Raw genomic sequence first — 21,386 nt, 5'->3', positions numbered from 1 at the left:
CTAGGGAAAGTCTCCAGGCCAAAGCACACAGGGAGGGGGAACCCAGGTAGAACTCAGAGACCTCCCCTTAGTTGAGGAGATGGAGCTGAGATTCTGGGAAGTCCAAGGGAGCTAGAGTTTGTAGTACACAGTAGTACTGGAGAGGAGAGGACTGCACAGAGACAACTCCAGAGATCTGCAGGGAACCCCTAGAGTATTCAGCTGAGTAACTAGGAAGAACACAGCTAACATCACACTTAATGGTACAATGCTTTCCAAGTCTGGGAAAAAAAACAAAGATGCCCACCTATATCACTTTTTTTTTTAACATCTTTATTGGAATATAATTGCTTTACAATGTTGTGTTAGTTTCTGTTGTGTAACAAAGTGAATCAGCTATATGTATACACATATCCCCATATCCCCTCGCTCTTGCACCTCCCTCCCACCCTCCCTATCCCACCCCTCTAGGTGGTCACAAAGCACTGAGTGGAGCTCCCTGTGCTATGCAGCTGCTTCCCACTAGCTATCTATTTTACATTTGGTACTGTATATATGTCAATGCTACTCTCTCACTTCGTCCCAGCTTACCCTTCCCCCTCCCCGTATCCTCAAGTCCATTCTCTACATCTGTGTCTTTACTCCTGTCCTGCCCCTAGATTCATTAGAACCTTTTTTTTTTTTAAGATTCCATATACATGTGTTATCATACAGTATTTGCTTTTGTCTTTCTGACTTACTTCACTCTGTATGACAGACTCTAGGTCCACCCACCTCACTACAAATAACTCAATTTCACTTCTTTTTATGGCTGAGTAATATTCCATTATATGTGTGCCACATCTTCTTTATCCATTCATCTGTCGATGAACACTTAGGTTGCTTCCATGACCTGGCTATTGTAAATAGTGCTGCAATGAACATTGTGGTACATGTCTCTCCATTTCTAGTTATTATAAAATACTGGCTATATTCCTTTGCTGCACAATATGTTTGTAGCATACTCATTCTACACATAGTAGTCTATACCTCTTAATCTCCTACCCTTATTTTGCCCCTCCTCTCTTCTTTCTCTCCACTGGTAACCACTAGTTTGTTCACTATGTCTGTGAATCTGTTTCTTTTTGTTATATTTACTATTTTGTTCTATTTCTTTAGAATCCACTTTTAAGTGTATATATATACAGCATTTGTGTTTCTCTGAGATTTCACTAAGCATAATACCCTCCAAGTCCATCCATGTTGTTGCAAATGACAAAATTTCATTATTTTTTAACCCCTGAGTAGTAGTCCATTGTATATGTCTTAGTTGCAGCACACGGGATCTTCACTGCAGTGTGTGGGCTCTCTGGTCGTGGCACGCAGGTTCCAGAGCACGTGGGCTCTCTAGCTGTGGCTCATGGTTTCTAGACCATGCAGGCTTAGCTGCCCCACAGCATGTGGAATCTTAGTTCCCCGACCAGGGATCGAACCCTCGTCCCCTGCATCGGAAGGCAGATTCTTAACCACTGGGCCACCAAGGAAGTCTCATGTATCATTTATCTTTTTTTTTTTTCCCAGATATATACCCAGGTGTGAAATTGCTGGGTCATATGGTAGTACCATTTTTAGTTTTTTGAGAAGACTCCATACTGTTTTATACAGTGGGTGCACCTATTTACACTCCCACCAACAGTGTACAAGTGTGTTCCCTTTTCTCCACATCCTCACCAACATTTGTTATTTGGTTATATCACTTCTATTATGGTACTTGTGGTCTTAGCCAGTACAATAAGGCAAGAATTAAAACTCAAAGATTAGACAGTAAAATTGTCTCTTTGTAAATGATATAATTGTGTATGTAAGAAACCAAAATGACCTACAAAAATGCCACTAGAAGTAATGAATGAAATTTTATTTATTTGATTGATTAGAGTCACAATCATATCAATTAAAACACACAGTATCAGACTTCTCTGATGGCGCAGTGGTTAAGAATCCGCCTGCCAATGCAGGGGACACAGGTTCAATCCCTGGTCTGGGAAGATCCCATATGCCGCAGAGCAACTAAGCCCGTGCACCACAACTAATGAAGCCCACATGCTCTAGGGCCCACGTGCTGCAACTACTAACCTAGAGCCCATGCTCCGCAGCAAGAGAAGCCATCACAATGAGAGCCCATGCACCAGAGTAGCCCCCGCTCGCCGCAACTAGAGAAAGCCTGCATGCAGCAAAGAAGACCCAACACAACTAACTAAATAAATAAATAAACAAACAAATAAATAAAACACACTGTATCTAAATGAAGAGCTCTTTAATAATGAAGGACTTCCAGGGGCTTCCCCGGTGGCGCAGTGGTTATGAATCCACCTGCCAATGCAGGGGACATGGGTTCCATCCCTGGTCCAGGAAGATTCCACATGCCACAGAGCAACTAAGCCCGTGCACCACAACTACTGAGCCCGCAAGCCACAACTACTGAAGCTCATGCGCCTACAGCCCATGCTTCGCAACAAGAGAAGCCACCGCAATGAGAAGCCCGCACAGCACAATGAAGAGTAGCCCCCACTAGCTGCAACTAGAGAAAGCCCGCGTATAGCAATAAAGACCCAATACAGCCAAAAATAAATAAATAAATAAATCTATTTTAAAAAAATAATGAAGGACTTCTAGGAAGACAGTTTAGAGAATGCTTTTTAAGAGTGAGAAGGAAAATGGTTTGGAATCCAGAAACAAGGCAGAATATTTTACATAAAGCATAGCCCTTATAAAGTATGGGGACAAAAATGGAGAAAATCATGTAAAATACAGAGAAAAGATTGTAAGGGAGAAGGCAAAGATTCTAAACTAGGGAATGATAGTTGATAGATGGAAGCATTAAAGGATCTGGCTCAGACAGAGAGGTTTGGATTTCACATTATAAGAAAGGTTGATCAAGAAGGGAAAAGAGGGCTTCCCTGGTGGCGCAGTGGTTGAGAATCCGCCTGCCGATGCAGGAGACACGGGTTCGTGCCCTGGTCCGGGAAGATCCCACACGCCGCGGAGCGACTGAGCCCGTGAGCCATGGCCGCTGGGCCTGTGCGTCCGGAGCCTTGCTCCGCAACGGGAGAGGCCACAACAGTGAGAGGCCCGCATACCGCAAAAAAAAAAAAAAAAAAAAAAGAAGGGAAAAGAAAATAGTGTATGTTGGAAATGTTTTCTGGAGAGAAACTAGGAATAGGACACCACTGACAGGAAGCTATTTTAATAATCCAGACATAGCCTGAGGGTGACTTAGAAGCAGGATGGTGGCATGACAATGAAAATGAGAGTCTCGAAGTCCAAAGCCATAGAGAAAAGAGCTGAAAGATGTGGCAATGTTTCAAGATTCAGTGTTTGCGGATTTCAAAGTTCAGGTATTGGGAGGATGGTTACCAATGCTGGGACCCAACTGAGTGAACAAGTCATTTAGGGAGGTGAAGCAGAGGCCCATCTCTGGCCTCCAGAGTTACCTTTTTCAAAGGCACCCTGAATGATAAACCCAAGGTCTGAAAAATAGGAGGTGAAAAGAAAACAAGAGAAAATGACATTAAATACACATGTTTAAGTGCAGTAAAAAAAAGTTGAGAGGGCATCTGCTTCAAAAGCAAACACGCTGCATCAGTGTGGAGCCCTGGCTCTGGCAGGTTCGGGAAGCGTAGGGTGATGTCACAATGTGCTGACGCCGCCTCACAAGCTGTGTGTGGGGCACAGGGTCCCCTGTTTAAAGTTTTCAAACCAGCCCTTACTGGCTTGAAATGTGATGTCTTTTGCATTTTCATTCTCTTGTTTTGTTTTTGTTATTTCCACAAAAAGCCTTTTCACTAATTCTCTGGTGTTTTAAAACCAATGTTTTCCCCTTTGGGTCCGGGTTTTGGCCATATATTGGGAATATGGGGGAATAAAGAGACCTTCTCCTGCGTGATTTAAGTGGGAATCAAAAATCAGTGTGCCCTTGTGTTTAAAGGGATAGAGCCACACTGCAAAATAAAAACAGAAATTTTAAACACTTTGGTATAAAATATAAAACTTTTATAGAGAAAATAAGGTTGACAAAAGAGGAGCTGTTGAAGGTTTATTTTAAAATCTGTTGCCCGTGGTACATCTTAAGTAGAGAGTTCTACACTTAGAAGTCCCAAAGAGATACACATCTGGGTAACATACCTCCTTATGAAAGGGATATTACTGAGCATGATACACCATTAGCAAGATTTTCACAGGAGGAAAAACATCTAGCTCCTAGGAGTACCTTGGCTTCATCTTTCACTCCTTCCTCCACATCAGAATCCAAAAGATGCTCAAGACATTTCCCTTGATATACTTGAGACAGGAGATAAAGGGGCAGGGTACAACCATTAAAGAATGACAAAGCCATTGAGGACACAACAAAAACTGGTCAGAACCTACTAGGCCCAAGATGGTGGAAGATTCGAAGTCTATTAGACCTTGAGCCTCACGATGTGCTCATGGTAATACATTAGCATATATGCTAAATGACACACCCACCGGCACCAAGACAGTTCCGAGGCCATAAAAGGCCAAAAGGTGGGTGGTGCCCAATTCCTGGAAATCCCCGCCCCTTCCCCAAAATAGTTGGAATAATCCTCCCACTTATTAATCTATGCAATTACCCAGCCCATTAAAAACTAACCACCCCATATTGGGGGGCAGCTCTTGCCTTCTGAGACAGACCACACTCTGTCTATGGAGTGTGTATCTCTCTAAATAAACCTGCTTTCACTTTACTATGGCTCACTCTTGAATTCTTTCCTGTGTAAAGCCAAGGACCCTCACTTGGCAGCCAGGCCCAGGAACTTGCCTGAGACCTGGAACATGGCCATCCTCATGTGTCCCATTTTCTTGCAACATACTGACCTGGGCCTAAGTTAGGAAGCCTGGACCTCTTCCACTTTTGGAGGTTCTTACTACATTTTAAAATAAAGACATGCCTAGAAAGCATTATAAAAACTGTGGTACATTTTAAATGTATACATGTAATCAACCCTTCTAGGGAAAGAATACAATGTAACTGTACTAGTTACAAGATACAGGATTAACAAACATGTTCATTTGTCATAAATCACAGATAGTATGATCTGGCAACTGGAACTAGTTTAAAGTTACAGTCAATATCTCCTTTCAAGGACTTCCCTGACGGTCCAGTGGTTAAGATTCCACGCTCTCAATGCAGGGGACATGGGTCTGACGCCTGGTCAGGGAACTAAGATCCCACATGCCACAGAGCATGGCCCAAAACACAAAAACAAAACAAAAGCAAAAATAATATCTCCTTTCAATCCTGTGGATTTCTCTCTTAGACTGCTTACACCTACTATATGCAAAACATTCTGCTAAGTGCCATAGAAAAAAAAAAAAAAAGTAGTATAAACTGTTTTAGGCTCACAGTATCCAAGAGAGAATCCTGACTTCTCCCTCTTCTCTAGTTGAGGAACTACAAGGAACTTCTGTCAACTATCACTCCACTCTCCTGGGTCCTTCCTGAAATTGCACCTTGATCCCACAATCTTCCAACTGAAACCACACAACTCGTCTCAGAACTTAATGAAGCTCAGGTTCTTTATGACTCGGCACAGAAGGAATTCAGCGAGAGGCAAAGTGACAGGGAAGAAATAGATGTATTAATATCCTTTGTAAAGAGGTTGTAGGAAAATGGGGCACGAGAGGATGGTCACGAGAGGATGGTCATGTCCCAGGTCTCGGGCGGGTTCCTGGGATAGGCCACCAAGTGAAGGTCCTTGGCCTAGCACAGGAAAGAATTCAAGAGTGATCCACAGTAAAGTGAAAGCGGGTCTACTGAGGGAAAAACACATTCCACAGACAGTGTGGGCCGTCTCAAAAGGCGAGAGCAGCCCCAAACTATGGGGTGCTTAGTGTTTATGGACTGGGTTCATAAGCTAATGAGTGGGAGGATTAGTCCAACTATTTGGGGGGGGAGGGGCGGGGACTTCCAGGAATTGGGCCACCACCTACTTTTTGCCTTTTATGGTCAGCCTCAGAACTGTCATGGTGTCCATGGGTGTGTCATTTAGCATGTTTTACAATGAGCGTATAATGAGGCTCAAGGGCTACTGGAAGTTGAATCTTGCTGCCATCCTGGGCCTAATCAGTTCTAACCAGTTTATGTTACATCTTCAATAGCTAAGTCCTTTTTTTTTTTTTTTTTTTTTTTTTTTTTTGCGGTACACAGGCCTCTCACTGTTGTGGCCTCTCCTGTTGCACAGCACAGGCTCTGGACACGCAGGCCCAGCTGCCACGGCTCACGGGCCCAGCTGCTCCACGACATGTGGGATCTTCCCGGACCGGGGCACGAACCCGTGTCCCCTCCATCAGCAGGCAGACTGTCAACCACTGTGCCATCAGGGAAGCCCCTAAGTCCTTCTTTTAAAGGTTGTGCCCTGCCCTCTTCCCTCCTGTCTCATTCCTACACCTTTTAAATAGATTTTCTATCTTACCTTAAGACGTTGTGCCTTCTCAACCTCACCCTGCTTCCCATTTTCTCCTTCCTTTCTTTTCCAAACATCTTAAACTACACTCACTGCTATCACTTTCCCTACCATCCATTATCTCCTTAGCCCCTTGTAACGTAGGTCAATAAACAAACACACAGAAATTTGTAGCAATCGACATTGTAACAGGTCAATTATTATCTTCTGAACGTGATCAGCACTACCAGAGCTTAATCACCTCTCATTCTGAAAACTATCAAGTTCTGAATATGAAAATCTGAGGAAACACTGGTTAGCCAACAAAGTACAGATGTCTCACAATTGTACTTAAAAACAATAATAGAATGAAAGATAGCAAGAGTTGGGGTGAATTAGGGAAAAGGAGGCACTACTTAAGAATAACAGGGCTGAGAAAGAGGAATAGAAGGGGACATGAAAGCAAAGAGCTGTTAAACTAAAGAGGTATAAAATGAATGAAAATGGACTAAATTTCCATTCAATGAACCTTCCTTTCTTCACTTTTAGTTGAGAATCAAATTAAACTAATGCTGGTTCAGTCAACCACTTAAAATAAAGACTTATAGATAAGTAAAATTAAAACTTCAAGCTGTAGAAGTCACCTTTCCCAGTACATGTACCTGGAGGCCCTTCCGGGTAATCCTTTCTGATTTCATCGCTTTCACTGGTTCAGTATCTGGCCCTGTGAGGTGGGTCAGCACTCGCCTCAGGCAATCTGGAGGTCATTTCCTTCACTCTCCACTCCTAGATAAGCTTAAGTGAGTCACTGCTTTCTAACGCCACCTGAAGTCACTTGCATGGGTACAGGCACTATCCTCAAGCAACTATATTAATTAGAAGCGACAAGCATCATTCTGGTTTATGACTAGCTTCTTTGAATGGTACGTTATAATGCCTTTATGAATTCAAATGTATGGAATCACAAGATTATTTCCAAGATTATTTCCAGTTCTGAAATGTAGTGTAATCTAAGAGTCTGAGTCTGACATGACACGGTTAGCCTGTAAGTCAGCTGTTGGCCCTGCACCCCAACGCCAGCTTTATAAAAGCACACCACGGTGCCATCTTCTCCATATACTAAATATGCTCCTTCGGGCCTCTGTACAGGCTGTTCGCTCTGCCTGAAATGCCCTCTTCCTCTATGACTTACTGGAAGTGTCACCTTCCCTGGAACAGCTTTCTGGGCCTCCAGTTGTGTGGACAACTTTCCTTTTCACCCCTGCCCCCCCCCCCATATGCCTACTATAGCACTTATTGCACTAAATGGCACTCGTTTGTGTATGTGTCTGCCTTGCCCACTTCGCTGTGCACTCCTCGGGGGCAAAGATCTCTTCTCATCCCATCCCTGTAGTCCGAGCTGCTAACCTAGCGTTCAGCGCACGGTGTGCACTCAATCGTTCAGTGAAGCTGTAGTCATGTGAGTCCCGACCACATACAAAAAGTGTTTAAAGGAATAACCATTCTGATCATTTTTACTAATAAGGATTAAAAAGGTACTCATTGAAATCTACAGTGGGGAGTTCCCTGGTTGCCTAGTGGTTAGGATTCTGGGCTTTCACTGTCGTAGCCCGGGTTCAATCCCTAGTCCAGGAACTGAGATCCCACAAGCCACACAACATGGCCAAAACAACAATAGAAGAAAAACTCTACAATGACTAGATAAAATTTTCAGACAAATTAAAATTTTTCATTACAATATTCTTTCTGTAATATTAAAATGTTTTTACCTATTACAAGTAGAAACTAAAAAAAAAAAAAAGAACCTGGAGACAATCTAAAATGGAAAGCCCCTCCCTGCCCTCATATATTTAATTTATTTAAACAATTAGAGTGATTTTTTAAATTATATTTTTAGTTCTCTTTCTTAATTTATTTGAAAAATATTCATTCAGGACCTACTATGTGCAATTTACAGTGCTAGATACTGGTGATAAAAATGAACAAAACAGACAAGGTATTTTTATTCACATAGCTATTTTCTAGCAGGAAAAACAATATACAAATTAAATGATTACTTAATTACAACTATATTAAGTGCTCTGAATTCTTAAAGCAGCACATCTCCTAATCTGGGGTGGGGATGCTTAGAAAGTCACTACAGAAGTGACATAAACTGGGCTCTGAGGATTGAAGAGGCATCAACTAGGGTTGGGGTGGGAGGCCTCCAGACCATGGAAATACCAAGTGCAAGGAAGAGACTTTGAGTGCGGAAGAATAGGCATTTGAGGAACCAGAAGGTCGGTGTGGCAAGAGTACAGGCAACCAAGGGGAGGACAGGAAATGTGGCAGGGTCTTCCCTGGGCATTCAGTGAGCAAGACAGAACAGGTGCTTATTCTCATGAAGTTTATATTCCAGAAGGCAGATGGCAGGGTTTTGGGGACTCATTAACAGTTTTAAGTAGGGGAGAAATGTGTTCCGTTACACTTGTTTTTTAGTTAAATGTTGTATATTTGAAGTATAACATACACAGAACAGATATGTAGTTTTAAACAATTATTCCTGCTGCAGTTTCAACAATTCTCTGAGGCAGAGAATTCCCTACTTACAAAAGAAAAAACGAAGGTTCTGCAAAACTAATTTATTTGAGGATATTTATTCAACAAACATTTGAGTGCCTACAATATGGCAGGCACAATACAGTGTGTGCATTCATACAGAGACGAATGCAACAGTCTTGCTCTTAAGAAACTCACAATCTGATGGGAGAGGCAGATCTAGAAACACTATATAGTGTAGTTCATGCTAGAAATGAGGAAAGTATAAGGGAGCAGAGAGGAATTCAATCTTCCTAGAAAGAATTAATCATTTCATCTCTGTGTTAAAGCTGCATTTTTTTCATACTATCAGTTTTTGAATTCTCAATCATTCCTGTGCTTGGAACACAGTAGGTACTCAAGCATATGTCTATGATGCAAACCAACTCAGGCTTTCAACTTCTAGTTCAGTGCCTTTCCAGTAACTAAATCTGCCCCTAACTGGAAGAGCATGCATTAATTCCGAGGAGCTCTTCTTTTGAAGCTGCTTTCGAAGCCAGCTCACAAACCACAAAAGAAAGTATCATTAAATTAAAGTCAAACCTCTTTTTTTTTTTTCCCGGTACGCGGGCCTCTCATTGTTGTGGCCTCTCCCGTTGCGGAGCACAGGTTCCGGACGCGCAGGCTCAGCGGCCATCGCTCACGGGCCATCGCTCACGGGCCCAGCCGCTCAGCGACATGTAGGAACTTCCCGGACCGGGGCACGAACCCGTGTCCCCTGCATCGGCAGGTGGACTCTCAACCACTGCACCACCAGGGAAGCCCCAAACCTCATTTTTTGACCCAGCCTGAAAACCCTTAATATCTAAACAGTTATTTTTTTAAAGCAAATCTTCATTCAGAAATTCTCCTATGAAGACAACCAAGAAACAGCCATCTAGTCCTTCATAATTCATGATCTCTGTCCTCAAAGAACTTATATTTTGGTTTCTAATTGGAAAGATAAAACGTAGCACATAGAAAGAATAAAACAAAATACAAGGTAGCATTTGCTCACTGATTTAACATATTTACAGACGTACTACAGGCCAGGTAAGGAGCCATCTTAGGGATGCAAAAATGAGCAGGACAAAACCCTGCTTTCATGGAACTCAGTCTTATGGAGGAAGCCAAGAATAACACAGCCCAGGACAATAAGAGCTGTAATTCAGCAGGTACGCACAGATGAGAACACAGTTGCCATTGGTTCTAATTCATCAGGCACCTATACCTATGCCTTATCAGTTATTAAATATTTTAACACTACCTCTGATTATAATACAAACTGATAAATAAATAATTGCTATATGAAAAAACAATGACACGAAAAAATTAACATTAAAATGGCTCAAAGGAGATGGTGAGAACTGAAGTTTAGGGATGGTCTTAGGATCCCCCAGGTTTCTCAGCAAGGAAGGTTAGCATATTTGGATAAGGAGCTGACTGTAGGGAAGGGGAACAGTTACCAAAAGGCCAGTGGTGGCAGTTACGCAGGTACAGCCCTCCGTCTGTGTTGAGGACATGGTTTAGAGCTGTGCTGCCCAGCATGGTAGCCACTAGCCACGGGCGGCTACTGAGCACTGGAAATGTGGTTAGTCTGAATTGAGATGTATTAAATGAAAAGTACACTCCAGATTTTAGAGTTTCACATGAAAAAAAAAGGATGTAAAGCACCTCAATAGTTTTTTTTTTTTACTGATTATATGTTTACATAATATTCTGGACATAATGAAGTAAATAAAGCGTTATGAAAATCAATTTCACCCTTTTTTTTCTACCTTTCTAATGTGGCTACTAGAAAATTTAAAATTACATGTGTGGCTCACATTAGCAGCTTGTATTCTATTTCCACTGCACAATGCTAGTCCAGAGAGCTTTAAATAACAAGCTACAGAGTTTAATCCCTTGAGGCAATGAAACACTATTGAATGTTTTCAAACTTAAGTGCTTGTGGTAGATTTGGGGAGGGGACAGGAAACATAAACAAAGCACTGTTTCAAGAAGACTAGCGTGGGGGCAAATCCCTGGCCTCAAGACACTAGAGGCAGTTGTCAATGTCAAAAGGCCAGCAAATGTCAAAGGGTAAACAGGCTCAGCTGGAAAGTATACAAGGTCTTTAGAAGTCCCAGGCTGGGTGCAGAGAGGAGGAAGAAATCAAGAGCAGGGTGAGGTGAGGGAAGAGCAACAGCTGCAAGCACTGACATGAGCCTGGATAACCAAGGTGCACTGCTAAGCACACTAGCAAGCCCAGCCCCGGTTTAGGTTTAGGTTGGATCTCAACTGGCTCAATGGTAAAGGCTCCCAGGGGGAGGTGCAATTCAAGAGAACAAAACCTGGTGTCCTCTTTAGTGATTTCAGATCTATCTCTATGTGGCAAGACGTCCACAAGTGGGATCAAGTCCAGAGAAGGTAGGAAGTAGAAAGCAAGGCTACCAGAAACTACAAGATAGCAATAAATTATGAAAGCAAAAGCCCAGACTCACAGCACAGCCAGCAAATATTTACTGAGAGTTTGCTGTATGCCTGATACTTGGCTCGGCTCTGGAGGCATGGGAAGCGAAACAGACATGGTCCTGAATCACAAGCTGTAGTGAGAACTATGAAGAAAGAACAGGAGCTCTTGAGAGACCTAATTAAGGGTGGATGGGAGTAATGGGATGAGGTCATAAAGGAAAAGACTCTCTGAAGAAGTGACAATTTCATCTGAACCCTGAAGTCAGGTGGGTAAAGACTAGGGGGGAAGAACAGCCCAAGCCAGGAGAGTGGTACGTACAAAATCCTTACGGCTGGAAAAGGCTTGGGTAAATCAAAGAATTGAAAGAAAGGCTGTGTAGTTGGAATGTCAGGAAGGCAGGTGGGCCATAAAAAGGTGAGAGAAGGCTGGAGAGGCAAGCAGAGGCCAGATCCTGCGAAGCCTCAAAGGATGAAAAATAAAATCCTAAATGGGTCTGAGCGCAATGGGAAGCCGTGAGGGGTTTTGACCAGGGAAATCCTGATGGGTTCTAAGTGTTCCCACCACCTATGCTCTGCACAGCCTACTGAACAGAAGCCGGCTTGGCAGCAAAGGGGCAGGAGCCAGCATTTGTAGCTGAGTAGCAGGATACCTGGTCTGGGCTAAGAGTTTAATATTAGGCCCTTCAAGTATTCCAGGGTTACAAGGCTGGGAGAAGGATGGCACCACCAAAAAAGATAGAAAAATCTGATGGAAGAGCTGGTTTGGGAGCCATTAGCTGGGAGGCAAAGTTAGGCACAACTCTAAACATACCGGGTATGAAGGACTAGGGAAGAATTCCAGCAGGTAAATATGGATGTTGTTTAGAGAATGGAAGAGAGATTGAGGCATGGATCCTCAGGTTAATAGACAAGTGATAGACAGTTTAAATCGCAAAAGTAATTAATGTTTTCAAGGAGTAGAAAAAGAGAAAAAAAAGACAACGAAAGGAGCCTGAGTTTGATCCTTAGTGTTAATTTCTCTCTGGGATGAAAGTCAGGAGAAAGGGCTCTCAAAACTGATAGAGCATGAGGGAGTCTTTTGGGGGTCATGGAACTGTTCTGTATCCTCATTACGGTGATGGTCACATGAATCTGTACATGTACTAACATTCACAGAAACGTACACACACTAAAAGTCATTAATATTATATGTTATTTTAAAAGTAAAAAAAAAATTTTTTTTAAGGGTGGGGTAGTCAAAAGGACTGAGCTGCAGGGAGACAGAACAGAACAGGATAAAGCCCGAAAGGATGCTCTGGGAAATTTAACCATTAAATTAAATGGCAACCTTGGAAAACGCCTCAGTGAGTGGTGGTGAGGTTAAAAGCCAGGTTGCAAAGGTTCAAGGATGACTAAGTAGTGAAGGGAAGCAGTCAGTATAGCCTCCTCTGTTAGAATTCTGGAGGTGAAAGGAAGAACAGAATGGCACAGGAGCTCAAACAGGTAAGAAGTGGGAGATTTAGCAAACTAGCAGAGCCAAACTTCCCAGACTCTATGAATTGCTCCACTTAAGTATTCTTCTAGAACATGTCTTTTGCACATGAGCTGTTCACTTTCCTATTGTCCCATTAAACTAAACCTGCTAAAATGAACCTGAAATCATGACATTTTTAACTCTGTTCCTAAGTCAACTGATATTTACTGTGCTCCTACTATATACAGTAAGCACCCTGCTGGATTCAAAAGTGAATAACGCCTGGGCCCTGGAAGAGCACACAGGATTAATCACAACAGCAAAGGTACTGGAGTGATCTGCACGAAGGGCTCTGAAAGGCTTGACCTCTGAATTAAACACATTTTAATTTATCTTTATAAAAATTAAATAAGGAGGAAATTAAAGCAAAGCTTAGATGTAACATTAGTAAAAATGTTCCTAATTTCTAAAAACTAAGAATGAGTTTAATTAATTCTTAAGTTAGGTATGGGGAACCTAATCATCAGTCGCCATTTCCCTTTTCCATCCCTCTCTACTTTTCCGTGTACACCGCATTTCTTCCTCTGGATAACTTAGGGGGCAAAATGGAACAAGCACAGGCTTTGAAACGAAACAGACTTAAGACTAAACGGATGCCCTTGAACTTCCTAGCTCTGTGGCTTTTGGAGGCTCTTTTTCTCATCCATAAAACAGTAATGATACCTACCCAGCAGGCTTAAGGTAAGAATTAGGTAAAAATATAAACAGGTTGGCATAGGCGAAGCACGCAAAAAATGTTAGCTCAACATTATTACTACCATTTGAAGAAATGGTATTCTTATTTAAAACATTTTTAAGTGCTTCCATTTGAATGAGAAAAAAAATAACCTTTTTTCCCCAAGGGCATGACATTTATGTGCTACCTTAGAAAAGCAGCTTGGGAATTTCTTCTCCTTAAGTCCTATCAGGAACTATTTTGCTCAAATAATGATGTTTGGGACAAGCACTTAAAAACAGTCAACAACTAAGAAACTATAAAAGCATCATTATTATCATCACGGCATCCCAAGGGGAACAAGCCAGTCTGATTTGTGATCTGGATACTTGCCTTAGTGTATGGACCTCCTACATTCACATCTCTCCTACTACCTACCTACCTAGTGTGACACTGCACACGTGTAGAGTTGTCAATGTTCTAAAAGTTCTTTTTAAGAGGCATTTACAAAACACTACCAAAAGAATAAACATAGTTTCAAAGCCAAGATGCTTCTCCAAATCAATAGGAAACTATCATCCTACTGAAATTCCCCACAACTACGAAGGAAATAGCCTCTATTGTTAAACCTGCACAAAATGCTAAGATGGAAGATTTCTATACATCTCATTTCTGTTTGCTTAAGTGCTGGGGGGGGGTCATTAATTAATGACATTTTATTCACTGACCATGGGGAAACATCTCTGGCAAATTTTGTTGTATAATTTTGCTTATATTGTAAGCAAATGGACAACTTGAAATTCACCTTATCCCTCGCTTCAACCTCTAGCACAGAAGCTAAAAAGTAATAAAACAGCCAAAAGGTACATGAGAAAGCAAGGAGCCTGAAAAGACCCAGACTAGTTCTCGGTGCCCAAAGAACTGAAGATCGGCTGGTCCTTAAGGAGCCTGACAAGAGGCTACCTTTACTGGGTGTCTTCAGCCACTATGGTGCATTTAAATCCATTGTGGAAACCCACTAGTTTGAAACCAAAGGGCGCAGGACCAGGGAATGCAGAAAACACTTCGGGCTGGTAGTCCGCGGATATTCCCCTCGCCCTCCTTTCCCCGAGGAGGTTGAATCGCCTCTCGAAGGTGGCCACACACGCAGGGCTCTGGGGTGAGGGGTGAGGAGTGGGGGCGGGAGCAGGGGAACGCATTCACTCCGTCACGCAGGTCCTGCACACAGGTGGGGACCGGGAGGCTCCGAGGCCTGCCGCCTCCCTCTGCCACCTCCAGGCAGGGGCCCCGACGCGCCTCCGCGGGCCTCGGCTCTCCGCGGGGACCCCTCCCTGCCCCGAGGTCCCCCGGCGACGGGAAGCGAACTCGACTTGACCAGCCCACCGGAAGCCCTCCCCCAGCTCACACCTGCCGGCGCGTGACGCCCGGAGTCGCGCTCGTCTGCCGGTCCCGGCCCGGCCATTCGGGGCGCCCCTTTCCCGCGAGCGGATGTCGCCCGCATCCCTCCCAGCCCCAGGGTCAAACCCACCAGACGCCCGCCCCGCGGGGCGCGCGCCCAACGCCGCCACCCCCGCCCACCCCGCGCGCGCTCACGCCCCTCCCGGCCCTCTCCCCGCCGCGCGCGCTCACTCGCGAGGACACGCACACGCTGCGCCTCAGCTTGACAGGCCGACCCCGCGCCGCGCGCTCCCGCAGGCGTCCTCGCCCACCCGGCCGGCCAGCTCTGACTGGGCGGTGAGCGGGGGAGGGGAAGGGCGGCGGTGGCCGTCGGTCCTCACTTACCACTGAGCCGTGCCGGCTCCGAGTGCGCGGCGTTCCGCTGTGAGGCGATGCGCCGCGATGCGCGCGGTCCCCGCTTCTCTGCAGACTATGGAGGCGACGTAGTAGAGGGACTGAGGGGCTCGGGGGGGGTCACTCCCTCCCGCCTCACCTCCGAGAAACACGGGGACCCCAGAAACTAAAAACAAAATAAACAAACTTTCCCCTCCGCCTCCCTCCCCCAAAACCACAACACAAACACTCGGGGGCCCGCCCAGAGCCCCACTCCATTGGCCGCAGGGAGGATGCTGCCGGCCCTCACTGGCTGGCTTTTGTGCCCGTCAAGCTGCCGTTCCGCCCCTCCAATTTCTCGCAGCTGCTGTCGCCCCTCATTGGTCAAATGCGTTCCGTTTGACGAGCTACGATTGGCTGAGCTGTCTGCGCCAATCATTCGGGGACACACCCCCTCAGCATCCCAGAGACCTTTTCCTTGGTCGCGGACTCGGAGAGGCGAAGGGGAAACTAGAGCATGATGGCGGCCGAGCTCAGTTGGCGCAACCATCGTGCTTTTCCTTTTATTAGCTCATTAGTGCCTCGCCCTCGCGCTGTTTCCCCTAAGCTCCTCTCTCCATCCAGTACTGCCTAATAACGGAATCTATACGTCCCGGCTCCTTGATTTATCCCCGCCGAAGTGCTGAGTGTGGGCTGGTTGTGAACCATTGGACTGTCAGGGTGTCACTCCCTAGTCAAATCTTCAAACTATTGGTGGAACAGCAAGAAAGTCCGTCCAACAACAACGGCTAATGCCATTGGTTTGTCTCTACTGAGTTCTTTCCTGGTACCTTATTGGGCAAATAGGCGCGTCGGTCAGATCTGGATTCGCTGTGCTATAGTTAATTGTTTGCTAGGGAGTTTGAATGACTCCGGTCGTTTGGCCTGTGGTTGACGGTAGTAACGATTTCCATTTATTGCATGCCCGCTTTGTGCCAACCATGCAGAGTTCTTTACAAGGACTATCGGTTGAACCTGTGAGTTTTACGTTCTCTAAATTTTACAGTTAGGAAACTGAGACTCCAGAGAGGTTAGGAAATTTGCCCAAGGTCACCTAGATAGAATGTAGTTGGTAGACCAACATTTGGTCCTAGGTCTGTCTGAGCCTTCGCTCTTTTCACTGTACTTTAGTGCCTTTCCCTTGGCCTAGAATCGTACCCATCAGCCAACCCAACATCTTCAAAAGCTTTCATTCAGAACCTAAGTTCCTCAGTTAGTTTCTGGAGGTGACATTGCTGGGGACTAAAGCTATGGATAGGCTGTCATTGCCTCCACTGCCTCCTTTTCTCCAGCACCCATTCCTCCCCACCCTGAATTAAACAGTCTTGGTGGTTCCTGACCAGAAGCCTATCTACCTTTATGTTCATTTTCTCAGCTTTATATATAAATGGACACTTCTACCAGCCTTCTGTTTCAAGCCTACCTTCCTGACCCACACCCATCCATCTCCAGCTCACTCTCTTTTGAGAGAGTCCTCAGGAGCCAGAAACAAGAAGAGAGTCTAAAGAGAGAAAAAGAATAAATCGGTTTAGAAATAAATAATTTACTGTATGCAAACGGAACAGCCCTTCAGCTCCTGGATAGCTTCCAGAGTAGCCCCTGATGCTGTGCAAGACAAGTGCTCCTGGCTTGTGGCCATTGGATTCTTTCTCTGTGGCTGCTTTCAGCAAAGTGAATCCAACATTCCAGCCAGGGGAGGGCAGAATGCTTAGGACCCACTGCCAGAGAGCCGGCCCCAGGCTCTGGGACTGAAATGATCTCCAGGAGCACAGTGCTGGACGATAGCCTGCATTCCGTCTTGGGTAATTAACATTTTACCATCCCAAATCCCCATCCCCTGTAGCTTCAGTGGGATCACTGCCCTTGTTTCGTCTCCTGATCCAAGCTGTTGTGTAACCGCATTGGCACTGCTTTAATAATAAAACAACCACTGTAACACAGTAATAGTGCTCAACACTTATAGCCTTTCAGCAGAGGAAGATAAGTGTTTCACAAACATCAATTAAGATTAAATGGCAGGTATTCCTAGGGCAACTGCCAGCAGAAGGACAGAAGAAAATTCATGAGTCAAATTCTAAGAAAGGTCCTAAGAACCTGAATCCTTATAACTACATGCACATACCCCATACTAGCATTCCAATATGGGGATTCTGAACCAGAACACAAAAAGAATGAGAAATGGTCAGTGTCCAAAACCTTCCTTATCTTCATAGTTGGTTGTTTATAACTCTATTTTTAACCCTTAAACTAGTGCTTGGTTTTATATTTAATTGTTGGACATACCTGTCTCCCCAACTCAGTTTAAAGTTCCTTGAAAACAAATGATTTCTTTTTCATCTTTGTATGTCTCGAATTGCTCTGATTATAAAAGGTTCCCCCAATAAATAATTATTCAGTAAATATTTATGGAGCTTGTTGGCACTTTCCTAAGGTACAGAGGCTGCACAGATGAATAAAACACGTCTGCCTTTAGGAACCTCGATTTAGCGGGGGTGACCAACAGGTAAACACAGTGCAGATGGCTTGGAGGGACATGGGAGTTAATCTTGGAGAGACAAAGATGGCTACCCTGAAGGTGTGGCATCTACAAGGAGAACTAAAGGATGAATTGTGATTACCTAGGCAAGAGACTGGGGATGTGCGGTGACCTGCAATGCTTGCTCTCTGGGGGCAGGGAGCAGAATAGGAATATCCAGGAGTGGCCAAAGCCGGTGCTTCCTATAACCTTTGCCTTTGAGGGCCTTCAGGGGTCTGTCCACTTCGCCTCGTTGTACTTTCCTTCCCCAGGAGAAAGCAGGAAGCCAGAAACCCTGTTGTGTTTGCCCACGTGAGAATAGGAAAGTAATTTCCAAATAAGATTGCTCTTTTTCTGATCATAAAAGTAACACTGAGTAAAGATTTCAGACAATACAGAAAGCTTTAAAGTAGAAAATAAAATCTCCCTCAAATCCCACTACTAGAGCCGACCGCCATTAAGGAGAGTATCTTCCCAGACTCTTTTATGAATAGACCCACACATGGATTTCTTCCAACAAACAGTGGGGTGTGGTTTAGGGTCTTGTCTGTACTTTGAGAGCTCTCATTGCTCAGAACTGCAGCTTTGGATGGAAGCTGTTCTCACTTTCTATACTTGTGGGAAGAAAGCCAATAAATCAACTAAATATTTATTGTGGGGAATGATGGTTTCAACTTCCTGTCGCAGCAAATGACAAATTACCACCTGTTACAGGACCTTGGGGCTTGCTCAGCCTAGTGTGGAGTCAGTGAATGGTGGGGAGGAAAGGGGTCTGCTGTACTCACTGCCCGAGGGCTTACAGGCTGCTTTGGTGGCTGTGGCGTCGTCGATTCCTGCCCTGAAAAGGCAGCCCAGGTCAAAGAATGACATGCTAGGGTGCTCTCCTTTGCTCTCTTTCTCGTTTCTTCTCTGCATTCTACTTGCAGTAAATATTTTGTGTGTTTGTTTGTTACAACACACCCAGCTTTGAGAGTAAAAAGACTCGCCAAGCCCTGCACACTCGTATGCAGGCCAAGTGCAGTATGTTCTTGGAGCGCTATACTATTCTTAGAGCTCTATATGTGGTGTTCTATACAGTTGGCTTTTTGCTGGAGGGGAAGGCAGATTTAATGAGTGATAGCTGCCTTGGATGGCTACCAAAAGTGCTCTAAGCCATTCCAAGCAACAGGCCTTCCTTTCTTCCCTTGAGAGATTGTTCTGTGATCCCTGAACACATTGCACTGGCCTGGACAAAATCCAATACAAGGGGAATTTCTGCAAACAATTCTGCAATGACCCACAAGCTTGGGGTGACATAGCCAGCTGGATGGGCTCCAGCTCTGATTTCTGTGGCACAGGAGAACTCCCTTTACCCTTTGCACTGGCCTCTCATTTCTGTGAGACATTTGGAAGTGTTTATAATGCAGTCTCCGGTTCTCAAACTTATAATCATGGGAAGATTCCCTGTCAAAGAACTAAATCCAAAAGACAAGAGGACAGCTGACAGCTGATCTGGCTCACTTGGAAAGTGGGTGTGGCCACAGCCAAGGCCAATAGCACCGGGGGAGGGGAACTTTCTAGAGGGTGCTGATTACAGAGGACACGCTCATAAGCATTTATTACGTTTGGTAGCATTTATTGTGCAACAAAGCCCTTGTGACAGAAGCTGTGCTGCCTCTAAATCACCTCTCATTTCTTACAACCACACTTCCTGAAAAGCTCCGAGGGAAGCAGCAAACACTGGACCCCTCCTGTGTGCTGGCCAACCCCCAGGAGGTTCACAGGAGAACCGGATGTGCTGTTAATAACAGCTACCCTTTCGTGAACACCGATGTGTGTCAGACACTGTACTGAGGGCTTTACATGGATCATGGCAGTTAACCTTCACAACAACCATGGTTATCCCCATTTTCCAGGTAGGGAAACTGAGGCTCTGAAGGGCTGACTAACTTGCCCCGGGTCGCCACAGTTAATAACCTCACCGCTGAACCCAGGCCCTCTGACTCCAATGAGTCAGCTCTTTTCCATGCTGCTATGTTGCCCAGAGGCACCTACCTCGGAACCGCCACAGTGCCGCTGGAGAGACCACGAGCCCCCAAATGAACAGTCGCCCTCATAGCCTTTATGAGCTCAACCCCATGCTCTTTCCCCTACAGACTCAGGGAAAGAGGCGCACCTCTTCCTGGCTATATTACTGCATCTGATGGTCCTTCCTCTGCATCCAGTTGGGATCTGGCTCCTCTCCCACCTCCTTCAAAATAGCCTTCCTTCCTGCCTGCCTGCCTGCCCTTTTCCCCTCTTTTTCCTTTTCTCAGCATCTTAAATAATGCCCTGTGGCCATATCCACCACTGCTGTTCCGTATCCTGGCTTCCAGCCCTAACTCTCTACTGAAACTCATTTCTCTAAGCTCATCTATGACCTCTTTGTGGCCAACATCCAAGAGACTTTCTTAGTCCTTGTTTCCATGGCTTCACCACTATGTTTTACTCTGAAAATCTTCTCTTGGTTCCTCAAAATAGCCAGCTCCCCTCCTACCTCTACAACTGTTCATGCTCTTTTTCATATCCCCTCTTTCTCTAAGCTCCTTCTTAGGAGTCTCTCTCTCTCCTCTCCTTATGTTGCCTTCTGGGGCTGTCGGGGGTGGGGGTGGGGGTGGGGGTGGGGAGCCGGGTCGTTGTCCTGCCTTCACCTCTGAGATGGCGATTTTCATTTCTCCGTCCCCAGCCTTCATTCTGCAGGCCACTTGCTGTGTGATCGTGTGCAAGTCACGTAAACTGTCTGAGCTTCAGTTTCCTCATTTCTAAAATAAGTGTATTGAATCCGATTTGTTATTCTAGACTCTAAGATAATAATAAAACCTCAAGTTTGTAAGCACATGCTATGCCAGGGAGGACTGGCAGTGCAAAATGAAAGCATGGGGCTCCTTGTTCCAAAATTATTAAGAATTTCAAGACAGCAACAGCAGAGCATTAAACCAAATGTGGGACCCTTCGCCTTCTGGGTGCAGGGCCCATGGGAGCCCGCAAGTTGCATGCCCATGAAGCCGGCCCTAGTGCCAGGCATCGCTGTAATTATATAGGTATTGACTTACTCAATCCTCATAACAATCTTATGAGGTAGATACAGATGAGGACACTTAGGCAGAGGGAGGTTAAGTAACTAACCGTCCGAGGTCGCATTTTTTAATTGGTAGGGTTGAGAAAAATTACACCTGTTGGTTGGAGTAGTTGTGAGATCCATACCGTGAAGGATGGTTCCCTCCCGGGGGTCCCCTCAGGAGGACTTCCTGGTGGCCTCTCAGCGGGCCCATGCCCATTGCTTCCTCGGTGAGTTTGCCGGCCCTCAATGCCCCTTTCTCTGTCCCCTGTTCCAAGGTCTACACTCCCTTCAAAGCTCAGTTCAAGCCCCTTTTCCTCTCGGGGGCTTCTGGAGCAGAGAAGCCAGACCCACATCTCCTTCCCCCTAAATTCTCTCAGTACCCTGTG

The 21,386-nt window shown here is 45.0% G+C and overlaps 1 protein-coding gene across 5 annotated transcripts in view; it reads right to left on the bottom strand.

Moving 5' to 3' along the window:
* Positions 1–16,028, bottom strand: part of TNRC6B (trinucleotide repeat containing adaptor 6B) — a 259,882-nt gene extending 243,854 nt beyond the window's left edge. For 2 of the 5 annotated variants that reach the window (XM_059081027.2, XM_067010245.1), the window contains exon 1: positions 15,380–16,028. The gene's annotated coding sequence lies outside the window, so the exon portion shown is untranslated. Of the gene's footprint in view, positions 1–15,242; positions 15,299–15,379 lie in introns of those variants that run through there. The other 3 variants (XM_067010248.1, XM_059081026.2, XM_067010243.1) reach the window with 3 other exon arrangements.
* Between the last annotated feature and the right edge of the window lie 5,358 nt (positions 16,029–21,386).

Source organism: Kogia breviceps, chromosome 12 (assembly GCF_026419965.1).
Source record: "Kogia breviceps isolate mKogBre1 chromosome 12, mKogBre1 haplotype 1, whole genome shotgun sequence".
NCBI classification, from domain to species: Eukaryota; Metazoa; Chordata; class Mammalia; order Artiodactyla; family Physeteridae; genus Kogia; species Kogia breviceps.
The sequence above is the reverse complement of the archived record's forward strand: the minus strand, read 5'-3'. Positions and strand labels throughout refer to the sequence as shown.